Below are 16,308 nucleotides of genomic sequence, written 5' to 3'. Positions count from 1 at the left end.
GCCTATCATTTAATAAAATAGTTTCATTTTATATATTTGTCAGAAATTAAAAATACAACTTTTATGCTTGCTCTTAGAATTACTACAAAGTTGTAGATCTAATTATCAATGCATTTTTTCCTTCGTGTTTTTGATATTTGTTTATTATTTATTATGTCATGATTTTTTACACTGTTTGTCTGATATATGTTCCAATAATCAGTTTTGATAGTGACGAAGTTGATTGCGTTGTATGGAAAATAGGCGTCCCATAACATGATTTTACAACTGGGGGGTTTAAGCAACCAATATTTTGTTACAGTTAGACGATTTTCTCTTTAGCTAGTCGATTGTGCCTGCATCATTTATATTTTGTTGAGTAAACAAATAAGCAAATCGTTTTACATTGTTTGTTTTCTTATTAATCATTCATTTTTATAAAAGGTATTTGTGTATTTTGGTGGATTTTTGTAGAGTAATATGTGTTTCCGTCTCATTTCTTTAGATACACTTGCCCAAACTGTTTGGTCATGATGGAGGGTAGACAATTTATATCACGTATCTATTTATTTATTTATTTATTTCTCTCGCTCGACGCCGCATCCCCACCATGCTACCTAGCACCTTCTCTACTCTTCTGATGAGAAGCGTTCGGCTTCGAAATTGCCTGGCATAAAGAGCCCCTTCTATCCCCCAAATTTTGCCTGTATTCCATTATTCAATAAATGATCCATTCTATATCTACCTATATATATAGTTTTGTGTCTTCATTTCATTCTCTTGTTGTCCTATTGTATAAGCTCCCATAAATATTGTTGAGCTTGGCATTATCCGGATGAGTCTCCTTTTGTGGAATTGATCTTTCTCTTTTCTCTTTTACTTAAAGCTTAATGGATATATATTCCACATATATGATTATTCCTATTTTCGTATAACTAACATACTTGTTTTAACGGATATTCGATTAACATTATTCCAGCATTGCGTACATTCTGATGTAAAATCTGCCTTCGCATCACTAAATATATCGTCAACAACATTTCTGTTTAATTATTGGCATTACTTCCACATAATTCGGAAGACCTAGATGTACATCATTTAGAAAATACATCACTTCTACTTTCTAATTTTCAAATGTGCTTTTATAATCAAAAACCTTGTACGTTGGAATGAATACGTCTTATGAGAAAGATACATGAAATATATAACACGTTTCATTTGAAGACTTCCATCAATATTGTATCATTGAAATAAGTATGTGATTTTCTCTCTGCTTTTGGCATGTCTTGTATGCCGTATACAAACTTAACATATCTCTCAATAATATACAATTGCACAATGAGAATGAGGTGTATTTTTATGCGATACACGCACACTAATTTAGTAAATTCCCAGTACAATATTCTAGCTTAAGGTAATATCTGTTTTCGGAAATAACATGATAAATGAAAGTCGTTTTTTTTTAAGTATTCATATTTCTGTGTGAGTTTTTATGAATCATGTACAGAATATAACCTGTAGATATAAGAAATAAATCGAAACATTCGGAATCCGGTGCTTAGTGTAAAATCAGGGGGAAATTTATGGAGTTTTTTTTTTACATAAAAATATATCAACTAATACATTATACATTAAAATATATCAACATTATTATTTTACATTAAAATATATCAACCAATATAAAATATTATGATAAAAACATCCAATATACAGCTACGAACACACACATACAAATATACACAACCACAGACAGACAGACATACATACACACACACACACACATATATATATATATATATACACTTAAAGCGTTAACATGTTTACAAAGTCAAATTAAAAACAATTTTACATAAAAATCCATCGATTTTATATTTTATAATACTTAAAAAATACTAATATATACAACGTTCACTTCATAAAAACTGTCAAGTATGTTTCAAACTCAATAAAAATTAAAATTAAAGTAATTTCACAATACATATAAACATGTAAAACTATATATCTAACATAATTTACATGAATCTAAAAAACAAATAATTATATTGACACACATAAAAGTGAAACATGCATCACTTCAAATTTACATTATCACGTGTAATCCTGTTATGGCAAAATTACATATGAATAAACGGATCCATATACATAGATAGCCGAGAAAGATTTAACGGGTGATATAGATCCGGAGAGCCAGCGGAGCTTGGCCGTTGGCTTGTCACACAAACCTACACATTAGTATGTGCATATTAATATGTTTTATTCTATTTCGTATCCTGCTTTTGTCATACCTCAGTTTTAACACTAGGGAACCAGAATTCGAAACAACGAGTACACTAAGGATTCATATAACAATAGTGACGTGGAGTCAAGCATCAACAACTATCCGATCTACATGAGTCCAGTAAACAAAGTGATAACGCTAGCAAACGAAGATAGAGGACACCTTTAATGTTTTTAGACTAATTGCGAAATAAAAGTTGAGTTCTCTGAGAGAAAAATGACTTGGACTGGATTCCTGGCAGAATTCGAACATTCTTCGCTGTTAACCGTTCAGCTCGGTTCTCTAGCACTCAACTCAACTCAATATCCGAAATCTTCACTTCATTAATATGCAAATTAAGACACGATCGAACCTGTTGATTTGTCGCCTTATCGGTCGGGTTTCGATTTCGCACATGTCCCCCTTGGCTACCTGCCTCCGTGACTTCCGTGTCACCCCAATTTTCTCTACACTTCCCCCTAATCGCATGATTACAAACTGGGTAGGAAAGTAGTGTCCGTTGTTGTCGGATTCGCCCCAGCAGAAGCGAGGTCACACGGCTAGACACAGCTAACCCAGACTACACAGCACGACACAGCTAGCCCAAGGCCAGCCACAACTAGACACAGCTAGCCCACGGGCCAGTAACAGCTAGATACAGCTAGATCACGACCAGACACAGCTAACCTACTGCCAGACACAGCAAGACACATCTAGCCCAAAGCCAGACATGGCTAGACACCGCTAGCTGACGGTCAGACATGGCTGGCCCAGGCAAGACACGGCCAGACAGAGAGAATTTACTTTTTAAATTTCTTATTTAAAAAACGCCTTTTTACATACAAGTCGACTGAATCGCATTGTAAGTTTTTTACATGCGACAACTTTTTCCTCGAATTGCACTCTCACCAAAACACCTATTCTTTTTTTCCTTTTTATTACATACAAGTCGTCCAAATCACGGTGTAACTTCGTTTAACAGCGGCTTTTCTTCTTTCTCATAAACAAAATAAAATCCGACTTGAATTATACTTCCATGAAATAACTCATTCGTTTGAAAACAACTTTTTTTATTTTAAGCACAGTATGATTTCAGTTCAAATTTCGCATTAAAAAACGGCTCGCCTTTTAATTTCTTTTAAGAGCGACGACTTTTTCTTCAAAAACAATTCCAACTCAAATCGTACTTCCATTAAAATAAATCTTTCGTTTAAAAAGTGGCCCTTTTTTCCTTGTCAGCGAAACAGGGTTTCATGTGAAATTTTCCATTGAAAAACGACTCGCATTTTAAGTTCTTTTAACAGCGACTATTTTTTCTTCAAACACAAAATAAAATCCGACTTGCTTCATCATATCTTTAACCTTTGCAGTTTGCCACGACTCATTTACTTCTCCCTTTGGCAATGCTTTCAATTTCCCAGGTTCAACGCGAATCACTTAAAATTTTCCCACTTTCATCTCGGCAGAATCGACTTCATATTTAAAGCTGAAATAGCTTCTAACAAAAAAAAAAAAAAAAACTCGACTGGATTATTGGCAGCATTCAAACGGTCTTCGCTCTGACCCGTTCGGTCCGGTTCTCCAGATCTGAACTCAACTGAACTGCCGACCTCGTTACTTGCGGCCTTATATTCTCTCAATAATATGCAAATTAAGATACGATCGAACCTGATTATTTGTCCCCTTATCGGTCGGATTTCGAGTTTGCACAAGCCACACATTATAGCCTGCTCTGTGACTGTCGTCACACCACAATTTTCCCTGCAATTCAAGACACACCTGTTTTTCTTAAAAGAACAGTGTAAACCTACTTGGAAAAAACATACAACGTTTACAACGCTGACGGAACCAAAACAGCGCCTCTTTTTTTTAATTATATCACATGTATAAACAGTAGTATGTGGAGACACAATCACGCTTACCACCTTCTAAGAGATCATGAATACAAAGCAGACAGCTTTGATTATTTAATCGCATATGTTGACTATATTATTATAGCTAGCACAAAGAGAGAACAACATAATTAACATACAACTATGAAGAATACTACTCAACTGCTAAGTTTTGTTCGGTATCTTAATTTCTGTTAGATTTTATTCCTACTATTCGCTATTTGCATACACAAGTAAACCAGCTTTTTAAAACTGATAAACGTTGGGATTAGACTAATAAGTTGCAGCCAGTGTTTAAAGAAATTAAACACATTCAAATGGCAGATCTTTTGTTCACAAATTCTAAACCACCGTTATTAACAACGCTAACTTATACGGTATACGCGCTTGCTACCAGATGATTAAATAAAAATACAATTACCTATGCATCCGAAAAATTTGTTTGTAAAGTAATTACATCAACTAAATATAAAAAGGATCATACTAGCGTGAAACTGCAATACAGAATAACGGGAATATTAGAGCTGCTTAAAAAGCAGGTGTTCCCACGGTTGTTTAGTACAAAATACAAAGAATCTAAGATGTTAGTGAAATTAAAATATATGAAGTTTGTGGTAGTCTAAATGCATATCCTTAGAGGTTATACATGACCCCAAAAACACACATTTCCTTGTAAATATACACAAATTAGATATCAGGGAGAAAAGTTCAGTCTGAGAATATAATACAAGAGAAAGTGATTTAAAAAATAAGTAGCACGCAGTCACCTTAGTTTATTCCGGGACAAGGGGGCATTCGTCCAGTTGGTTTGTTGTTGTATCGTATAGAGGATTGTGTGTGATATCTAATCAGGGTAAATGTTGTATGATCGTCTAGTGCTCAGTATATTAAATGGTATGTTCATATGCCGTTGTGTGTGTGTGTGGTAAATATATTCATGAACATAGCTTCTTCGTCGTGGATGTTAGCCCATCTGAATTCATGTAGTCTTGGAGCGGAGAGTGGTGCCTGTGTTGGGAACGAAGATTCATTTCACTCCCAACGATGAATTGGTTTTATAGATTTTATTTCACTTTCCAGATGTCTCGCAGAAGGATGGAAAGTGAATATTTGGTCTGCGTGGTACACATCAGCGTACCTGCAGTGAAGGGGAGTAGAGACGACTGTGAAGCCTTCGGTCGCCTTATAAGTCCAAACTCAATATTCTCGATTCAGCCAACCTGATCACGTTCCCACACGCTATCCAATCAGCTGACCCTGACTTATAACCATGAACCAAAATGCCCGAGGCAGTATCTATACAAATATGGTGTTACAGAGTGTTAGCTTTGTACGACAGCTGAATGTATCTCTCGGTTCCAAATGTTGGGGTCCAGCAACAAGCAAGAGCAGTATAGCCAGCAACAAATGACACTGCAGACCAGATTAATGTGGGTACGGGTCTCCCATTTAATGTTTTATTTTAATCAGAGATTTGCTTCACCTAGAAAGGGTGCCTTCAACACGTATTATAGGATCCCCTCCACCCCAAAACACATACATACACACAAACAAACACGATGCTAGTTGGCCGTTTACCCCGAAAAAGGGTTCGTTCGCACTATATATATATATATATATATATATATACATACACATATACACCCTTTGAGACCTTACACGAGCGGTCGCCACAGTCGATTGAAAATTTCGTGAGGCGACTAAAAGTCGTAAGTGACTCGCCCACCAATCAATAAATTCCTTTAAATAAAGAAACGGGAAAACACTCATTTATTTTACGACCCTCAAATATGCGGTGACTTAGAAAAATCTATATCTCATCATTTGTGAATTCTTTCATCTCTAGCTGTGAGGCCGCTAGAATATAGTATTGGAAAACGTGTGGTCACGTTAAAGGTCAACAATAGGTCAAATTTACACATTCGGCGTGTAATCAAAATGTCACCTTCATTTAGCTCTCTGATTTTGAAATTCATGGGAAAAATATTCGACACTACAACTACATATAATTCATGCTTACAATAGTAAAGACGAACATTTGAAAGAGGAAAACACATTGTTCCGTCAAGCGCGCACCGAAAATTAAATTATACAACAAGTAAGTAATCAGTTTCCGCTTATGTTTTGTTTATTCGTAAACAAACATTATTTATTCCAGGGACGATAGAAATGTATCAGGATATGGAGAAATTTGGACATGAATTATAAAAATGTAAACACATAAAAAATATCAAGACGGCTGATTATTTGTAACATGTTATACATGATATAATATTTCGAACTGCCTTGTAAAAAATAAAAATATAGAATAAATGTCTAAACACCTTATTGTTTCATTAACAAGCCTATTTAATTACCAGGTTAATCTATATAACTTTCGCTGAAATGTTCAATTCTATATGATGCTAAATGTCCGTTTTCATTATGATCTCGCTTTCGGTTTTGTTTAGTAATTATTGTAAGTACCTATTTCTGATTCTTTTGAGCTGCTGGCATGATTGTCTCTTTTAGAATATTTTTTCAATTAGAGATTTTATATTGAAATATTTAAATGAAAAATTGAATCTCTAATATTTGTTTTGCATTTTAAAATATATTGATTTCAAGGGTATGAATTTACATTGTTTTCTTTGTGTATTAATTTAGATATATTCGTTTTCTAACGGCACCAATTAACACAGTCTTGAATTATTTATATTTCAATTGTCATTTTGATACAACGTATCAGCATCCGACGAAATGATTCTTATTTCTATGGAACAATAATATGAATGATGCTATATACAGAAACTGGTGTTGTATTTAACGTTTTAATTCATTTACAAGAGTTAAACAAATAGTTTCTTGTTAAATTATAGACACGGTAATTTCTTGAATTGTTATAAAAGTATTTACGATTATTGACTGAAACAAAGACATAAAGTTGGACGAGTAAAAATATATTGGGACGAGTAAATTTTCTCTCACACTCGACCGGCGGTCGTGTGATTTCTTTTTCAAATATGAAATGCCACATATACATATATATATATATATATATATATATATATATATATAGCCTGTTTGCCGCAGAGTCAAAACTGGACCCTTCCAACAACCCCCTGCCTTATTTCCTTTGCGGACAGACACCACGCTAGACGATCTACAAATTACCCCTGCTCAGGTGCATGCTATCATTAAAAAACCTTGCCATTTCAAAAGCATTTGGACCTGATCTTATCCCGGCTGTGCTATTAAAAATGTGCTCAGCTGAAGTAGCTCCAGTTCTCTCCAAACTATAAAACAAATGCTGTAAGGAATCATGCTTCCCGGGCTGATTAAAACTGCTTCTGTGGTACCAGTATTCTAGAATTCTGGCGAAAGAATTGACACATCAAATTATCGCCCCATTAACCTCCTCCCACTTTTCGCCCAAATATTTAAGACCATAATTAACGATGCTCTAATCCGTCACCTTACAGATGCTAAACTTCTGACTGACAAACAACATGGATTTAGACAAGCCCGTTCCACAGCAGTACTCCTCACTGTAATCACTGAACGTATATACCATTCACTGGACAAAGAGGGAGAGGACAGAGCAGTACCGCAATATATATCTAAGGCTTTTTACAGGGTATGGCATGAGGGTCGCCATAGGAAAATTAGATCATACGGTATCACTGGTAGAATACTTAACATAATTAAATCCTTCTTAGATAAGAGAAACATCCAGGTTGTCCTCGACGGTCGTAAATTTAAACAGTGTGATATAAAGGCGGGAGTGCCTCAGGGGTCTATCCTAATATTTATTAATGTCCTCCCCGATAAAACTGCCTCTGAGGTGGGTATATATGCTGATGACACCACACTCTATAACAGGCATGACAGAAAAAACAAATGAACACATAACTAAAGAAATGGCAAAAACACCATAGGATGACCTCCAATCTGTAGTGGAATGGAGATGGGCGCAATGACCCATCCCTGCTTCACACCCGATTCTACCAGGAAGGGCTCAGATTTTAGTCCTGAACGCGAGCCATAGATTCATTATGGAAAGTCTTCAGGACACCCAGGAATATTGGTGGGTAGCCAACTTTGACGAGTACTTCCCAGAGCAAAGGACGGTTCACAGTTTCAAAAGCATTGGCGAGATCTACAAAAACCATATATATAGATTTTAGTGTTGCTCGACGCTTTTCCCATGGAGCTGTCTTGCCACAAATACCATGCCAATCTTGCTGCGCTCCTGTCTGAAGCCACACTGCGATTCAAGTGATACTTGATTGACAATGTGTTGGATGATACGAGACAGTAAAATTCTAGTGACGAATTTCTCTGAGGTCGACAGGAGGGAAATGCCTCGACTATTGCCACAAATATTTCTGTCACATTCTGAGCCCTTCCTGGTAGAATCGGGTGTGAAGCAGGGATGCGTCATTGCGCCCATCTTGTTTAATCTTTTTCTTGCTGCGGTTTTCAATGTTGCCAAACAGCAATTCCATCCTGCTGATGGGATCCGCCTCTCATACCGGCTGGATGGCAACCTCTTCAAGCTGCGTCGCCTCCATGCCATATAACGTGTGACAGAAGAAGCAATCCATGAATTACAATACGCTGACGACACAGCTTTGGTGAGCTCATCTGAAGAGGGTCTTCAGCGCACCATAAACACTATCGCCAACATTTACTCCCGAGCTGGTCTAGCCGTCAACATCAACAAAACAGAGGCACTTAACATACGTGAACATCGTCAGGAACCCCCAATAACAGCCACTGAAAAACACTGAAGAGTTTACTCATCTTGGCTCAGTGCTCACTGACTCCTGTGACTTAACAAGTGAGGTCCAACGGCGCATTGGTCTGGCTGCTGAAGCCTGTGGCAGAGTTTTTATGAACCGTAACCTCACCACCACCACAAAGGTTTCTGTCTACAGAGCAATCTGTCTCTCCATCCTCTTGTATGGCAGCGAGTCATGGGTGCCTTATAGACGCCACCTGAAAAAGCTAGAAGCATTTCATACCAACTGCTTACAGCGTATACTAGGTTTAAAATGGTGGCACAGGGTCACACAATGAGATACGCAGGCGCACTCAAATGGACCCACTTGAAATAATTCTAACTCATAGACAACTTAGGTGGCTTGGTCACACTATCCGGATGCCAGCAAGAAAGGCACCCACGCAAGGTCCTCTACGGGGAACTTGCAGAGGGCAGACGCAACCTTGGGGGTCCATGTAAACGTTTCAAGGACCAACTAAAAACATCATTGAAAAAATGTGGCATGGAATCCAACGCCATCGAACATGCTGCTGCTGATCTGAGAAAATGGCGAAACATCTGCCAAGAGGGCTTAGAAACTTTCACCTCCACCTATAACGACCGAGCAGAGCGAAGAAGACACCAAAGGCACGCGGCGCAGCGGGCAGACGGCATCCTCCCATGTGCTGATTGCGGCCGTGTATGCAATTCACGAATTGGACTCCACAGTCAACAGCGAGTCCATCAGGCGTAATCTATCTGGGACTGTTAGGCATGGTGCAACGTCATCGTCGTCAGCGACGGACTACTGAAGAGAAGAAGAGAGAGTGGAATGGAGAGAAAAATGGATGGTCACATTCAATGCTGCCAAGACTAAACTGGTTTCCTTCAATAATTACAAGAAACCTTCTCTGTCACCAATAGCAATGACCAGTGACTCACTGTCTGAGAGTACATCTTTCAAACTGCTTGGCCAAACGTTCACCAGAAACATGAGTTGGAACAATTATATTGAAAACAGTGTCAGGATCGCTGCGAAGAAGGTACGCTCTCTCTTCCGTGATAGAAAACTAGTGACACCTGAAAGTATCCTGCACCTCTATAAGACCACCATTCGCCCATGTATGGAGTATTGATGTAAAATTTGGGCTGGTTCATCTCATACTAGTGTCTCGCTCATAGACAAGGTTCCATCTTATAGGCCCTGAACTGGCATCTAACCTTCAGCCTCTCTTCCATCGACGAAACGTTGCATCCCTCTGCCTGTTCTACAAATATTTAATGGTGAATGCTCTGACGAACTGCAGACACTTGTCCCTCGCTACCTAGACACCCTCGACAAACCCGGCAGGCAGCTAAATCCCACCCCATACACTAGAAATCCTTACATGTAGAAGATCTTTCTGCTTCAGTAGTTTCTTCCCCAGAACCGCTAGACTCTGGAAATCCATTCCAGGTCCCTTCTTCCCCAACTGTACTGACATGCAGAAGTTCCAGTGTAACGTGAACCGACATCTTGCTGTCCAAATCCCAACATAGTGCCCCAGTTGCTGCTGCCCCTGATAGTAACCCCTTACTTCACAGTGGCAATGTGCGTTGTTTGGGGTGAAAATGTAATAATATGTATATATATATATATATATATATATATATATATATATATATATATAGCAATTTGCCCATTAGAGTCGATAATGATAATTGCTTTCACTACGTAATACATATTATCAACTATAAATATTAGCTAGTTTCATAACATTGAACATATATGAAAACATTAAATTATCCTGTAAAAAAAAACTAACGATGCATTCACGCACGGAACCACAGCATGTTGCAACCATTAACAATAGCCAGACATTTTTTGCAAAAGGAATTTCATAAGTTGTTTCTGCAGATCCCTAAAATTACAACATGCTATATAATTGTTTGATTTAAATATTATCAAACCATTCAATCTTTTACCATTACACATAATTACTTAGATGTTGCTTCTCCTTGTTACCCAGCCTTTTTCATTCTCTCCCCACACTATCAATTTAGACACGTAAAAGAGGGAAGATCGGTGCGTACTTTTGATCACATACATGGATTCGACTAGATCGATCAAATTTCCACCTGCATACATTGAACGTGACATTCTTATTTACACTTTTTTTTTTCAAAATACATTAGTAATAATCGTAAAACGATCCCACATACCATGTCAATATAAATGATATGTGAATATGTTTGGAAGCCCTTCCTGATTTCTGCTTCCGTGACTGTACTTATATGAAAAAAATTAAATTGTTCCGTCGTTAAACTTTCCTAAAAATCCTCCCGTTTTAGGACCTGGATATGACCTTAAACTATATCCATTTGTGAGGCCCCAGCTTGCGGGCTTTGGGGTGTGGTGTGCTACCCTTTAATTTCCATTGCTCCCAGGTCAACTCTGACCCGGAGTGTTAGTACCTGTTAGGGTCCCAACTATTGGTTAAATAGAATCCAACTTCAAAACAACAAATATATCCTATTAAAATGTTTTTTCTTAAAAAGCTTTGGATTCGGAATTAAATAACCTGAAAAAAGTTTACATGCTGTAAAACAAAAACACCTCCCGTTTAAGTAGGGGTATGCCTATTTTCAGGTTAACTTTATATATATATATATATATATATATATATATATATATATATATATATATATATAGATAGATAGATAGATAGATAGATAGATAGATAGATACAAAGATAGATTGATGGATAGATAGATAGATAAATAAAAATGTAGATTAATATACCATATTTTTTTAATATTATAAGTTCGAGATATCAGCGACTACCGATTAGAATGCGACAAATGAGAGCTCGATAGAAAGCTACTCATCTGAATTTTGTTGTAAGCTATGTCACATTTGCCCATAAAGTCACACATTAAGGGATCCTATATCATCTAGTTCTTATTTTTGGCACTTTTTTACCGACCAAATATTTCAATCATAGTCATTTGTTGTCATATTCATTTCCCCAAAATTCTTGGTATTACTTTTAACTATTGCCACATGTCATATTTTCACTCTTTAGTTTGCATACATCAATAAAATATCACAGTGTATAAGGATTATTTGATGCTGGAGCTATTAATGATCGTACCCTATTTCACAAAAAAGTGGAGATATAACATGACATATATTTGGAATCAAGGCTATTCTGGTTTTATTTCATACCATTTGAAACCATATCAGTAAGTTTTAAAATCCCAAAATGTTGAGAGATGTGTGGGTATGTGTGTGTGGGTGTGTATGGCTGTGTGTGTATCTCTGTGTGTATGTGTGTCAGCGGTTGTAATTTTATATATTAGCGTATTTCCTTTGAAATAATATTTAAATACACTCCTGAATTATAAATTTGGAGCAGTTAATAAAGCTTCCTTCTAACTCCGTACGTAGTTTAGTAATATGCACATCGTCTTTCTTCACTTAATGACTTTCATAGTAAGCCACAAATATAGAAAAACCTTCCCCTCTCTCGAATTTTTTCAAATCAATCGATGTTATTGTCCTTTCATATCGTTGCAATTGAAGTAAATCGGGAAAACAATAGCACGAAGAATTTAACGGCACTGTTAGCGCCTTACACTTATTGCATTGCACTTCTGAGGGCATAGAATGAATGTTGCATAACCTCTCATGAAATAGTTATATAAAGAGCTAACTGTCTTGTCGTTCCAGAAATTTACAAATGTACATTCTTCTAGTAATATTAACAAGTAACAATGTCCGATCTTATGTTTTCTATTCAATACCAAACAATTCACACTATATTAGATTTTTTTTTTATATTTTATCTACATTCAAAGCCTGCAGTTTGAATATAGTTTTATCTGTATAGTTCTATATTATCATTAAAAATGTGTGTGTATATGTATGGATATATATATATATATCCGTATATATATATATATATATATATATATATATATATATATATATATATATATATATATATATATATATATATATCCGTATATATATGTAGTTATACATACACATATAATGTGATTTAAAGTCATGAGAGTTCATATATATATATATATATATATACATATATATATATATATATATATATATATTTTCACACGGTTAATGGTAGCCGAATGGATACGGTCTCCGCTAATCGAGCCAGTGATGTCTCGTGTCGCGGGGTTCGAATCGTTCGGCTGGTGTTAATCGTGACACCCTGCACTGAAGAATCCCGAAATGATGAAACACTAGTGTCTGTAGGTATTTAATTATTATAGTAAAAAAATAATTATGACAGCCCCTTTAAGAAATTCATTTCTTATCGTTGAGCACTTTCAGTTGAATTAAAAGTCGGTCAATTTAGCTCTTATGCATAGATCATCGTATAACGATTAGATCACTGTCTGACTGACGTAATGAACATTTAAATTAAAATGTTTAAAATCCAACGCTATTTCACACGGTTAATGGTAGCCGAATGGATACGGTCTCCGCTAATCGAGCCAGTGATGTCTCCTGTCGCGGGGTTCGAATCGTTCGGCTCGTGTTAATCAGACACCCTGCACTGAAGAATCCCGAAAGGTTGAAACACTAGTGTCTGTAGGTATTTAATTATTATAGTAAAACAATAATTATGACAGCCCCTTTAAGAAATTCATATCTTATTGTTGAGCACTTTCAGTTGAATTAAAAGTCGGTCAATTTAGCTCTTATGCATAGATCATCGTATAACGATTAGATCACTGTCTGACTGACGTAATGAACATTTAAATTAAAATGTTTAAAATTCAACGTTATTTCACACGGTTAATGGTAGCCGAATGGATACGGTCTCCGCTAATCGAGCCAGTGATGTCTCGTGTCGCGGGGTTCGAATCGTTCGGCTGGTGTTAATCGTGACACCCTTCACTGAAGAATCCCGAAACGATGAAACACTAGTGTCTGTAGGTATTTAATTATTATAGTGAAAAAATAATTATATATATATATAAGCCGCACTCGGCCACGTGTTCATATCGCTCAGTTTGTTATAATGGAACCCATTCCTCAAGAAAATTGTATTTTGTATTGCTTATTTACTTTTATTTTTGTTGCAATTTTTTTTCTCAAAAATAAGTTGTTTTCCCCCCAAGAAAAGATATTATTTTTCCATAAATTGTTAGGTAGAATTTTTTTTTCAGGAAACTTGAGAAAGTTGGCCGTAAACGGTTTTTTTAAACAACATTTTTATCATCAAAAGAAAAAATATATAATTTATATGAACACTGTTAATAGTAAGGTGAAAGCAGAGAAAACTTTGAATTTGTTTCAAGACAATGTACACATTATTTTTTATCAACAGATTTTAAGAAAATAAACAGAAAACATACTTCAATTATTACTTAATTATGCAAAAAATATATAAAATTTTGATTTCGTGTTTTAACATTTAAACAACGCCCGGCTGAATCTAGTGATTGCCGGTTGGACCTTAAGCGTAATTCGAATCTCAAATTCCGCATTAGTAGCGTTCTTTTTAATTTCGAATTTTGTTCAATTTTTCGAGTGGGCTATTAGCGATTACAAGCTAACAATTTAACCAACATTCAAAAATTTCAACACTCGATTTATTCAATAAGTGTTCAGCTTCTAATGCAAATCCTAGTAAACTAATCCGCTTTATTGGAAACACTCAAGGGAAAGACGAAGCCAAATTATTGCCAGTATGTTTGGGAGAGGTTCTAGTGTTTCCTTTTTTTCAATATTTTAAGTACATTTGACACTCAACTACCAGATTTTTATGGGCCGCTCCCTCGGTTTCTAATATAACGTAATTTGATCTAGATTTTATAACTTACGATAAAACTTGCGGAGTATGCGCTTTTTTACGGTTGTTGTAAAAATATGACGAAAACTAAATTTCGCTCTGTTTTAATCATTTTTTAATTGTGCCCCCCCAAACGAATGTAATAAAAGAATAACATTGAACTATTGTTCTTATATATATATATATATATATATATATATATATATATATATATATATATATAAGTCGGTCTGGTATATCCATTGTTGTTATTTTTTTATATAAGTCACACTTACCGTTCTAATTGGAAATGTCGGGATTTATAGGTTTTCGGGTACGTTTGCAAGGAATAAACACTTCAGTTTACCTATGTTAAGAACGGCTCTCGGAAAAGTCACCCCAACCTCCCTATGTTAATAATTGTTCTCGAAATAGACCCTCAACCTCCTCATGTTAAAAACGGCTTTCAAAATAGACACCCTTAATCTTATTAGCATACACGAAAACCTATAAAAGTTGGCATGTCGACTGTGAACGATGAGTTTGGTGGATGTAATGCACCGAATTTATAATGGAACGAAATTTAAATTTCTGTTCCATTTTTACAACAAAGCCAAGCCAGAGCGTTCTCTGCCACTTTTACATAATTAGTGTATTAATGTTGTTTTTTTTTAAGTAAGAATAATATTTCGGTGTCGATATAAATTCCTAAACTCATTTCACATTAAATAATTTAGGTGAGTTCAACAGGAATTTAATTGTATCTTTAATTTCCTAAAGAGGAAAAAGATTATCCACAATGGTCGATTTGGGCTAAGACTGGAGTTTAGGTGGAAAATAATATCTAACCCTTTATTACATAAACGGAGCAAAAATCCCTAATCACCGGTATGTCATTATGCCAACCATATAAAAAGCAATGATATCGGCATTTTATAAGTTAATAAGTTTTATAAGTTAATAGTTTTAAATAAGCAGAACTTCTTTTTTTTTTAATATAAACAATATGAAAACAACTTCTTTAAAAAAGCAATACACACTTTTTATACATATTTTTAAACGATATATACAGAACGTTTTAAATTTGTCAAGTATTTGAGAATAATAAACAGTTTTTTATTCATTTTAAACAGAACTATTTTTGTTGCTCCTATACCATTGAGACAAAATCTCGGAAATCGTAATAGTGTGTTTTATATGTAAAAAATGGCATCTACGGGTTTCTCATATTTTTAAGATGGTTATACCCCCAAAATTTAGAAAATCGACGAGGTAGAGAATTATTATTTAAGGCACATAAAAATATAATTTTGAGAACACGATTGTATTTGCTTATGTAAGACGGAGTAGAGTCAAAAAGGGGAGGTATTGTTCCATTTCGATATAAAACTTTCTGCAATTTGCACCTTCATACACGATTACAGCTGTTTAGTTTAATAAGTCAATAATATTCGGGTTGTTTTGACTGCATAATTTGAAAGTTACATTCTAATTTACTAGGATTTACAACAACCAAAAACAAAAAAAAAATCAGTTAAAACCATTGTTTTGTTTTCTGAAAATCCATTTATTGACTAGAAAATTTCCTTCTGCTACTTTAAAAACGCCCCCTCTTCAAAAAGAAAGTTTTAAAAATATAAATAAGAC

The sequence above is a fragment of the Euprymna scolopes genome, chromosome 4, assembly GCF_053919585.1.
Source record: "Euprymna scolopes isolate OS-2025 chromosome 4, ASM5391958v1, whole genome shotgun sequence".
Lineage (NCBI taxonomy): Eukaryota > Metazoa > Mollusca > Cephalopoda > Sepiida > Sepiolidae > Euprymna > Euprymna scolopes.
This window is presented reverse-complemented; position numbering follows the sequence as displayed.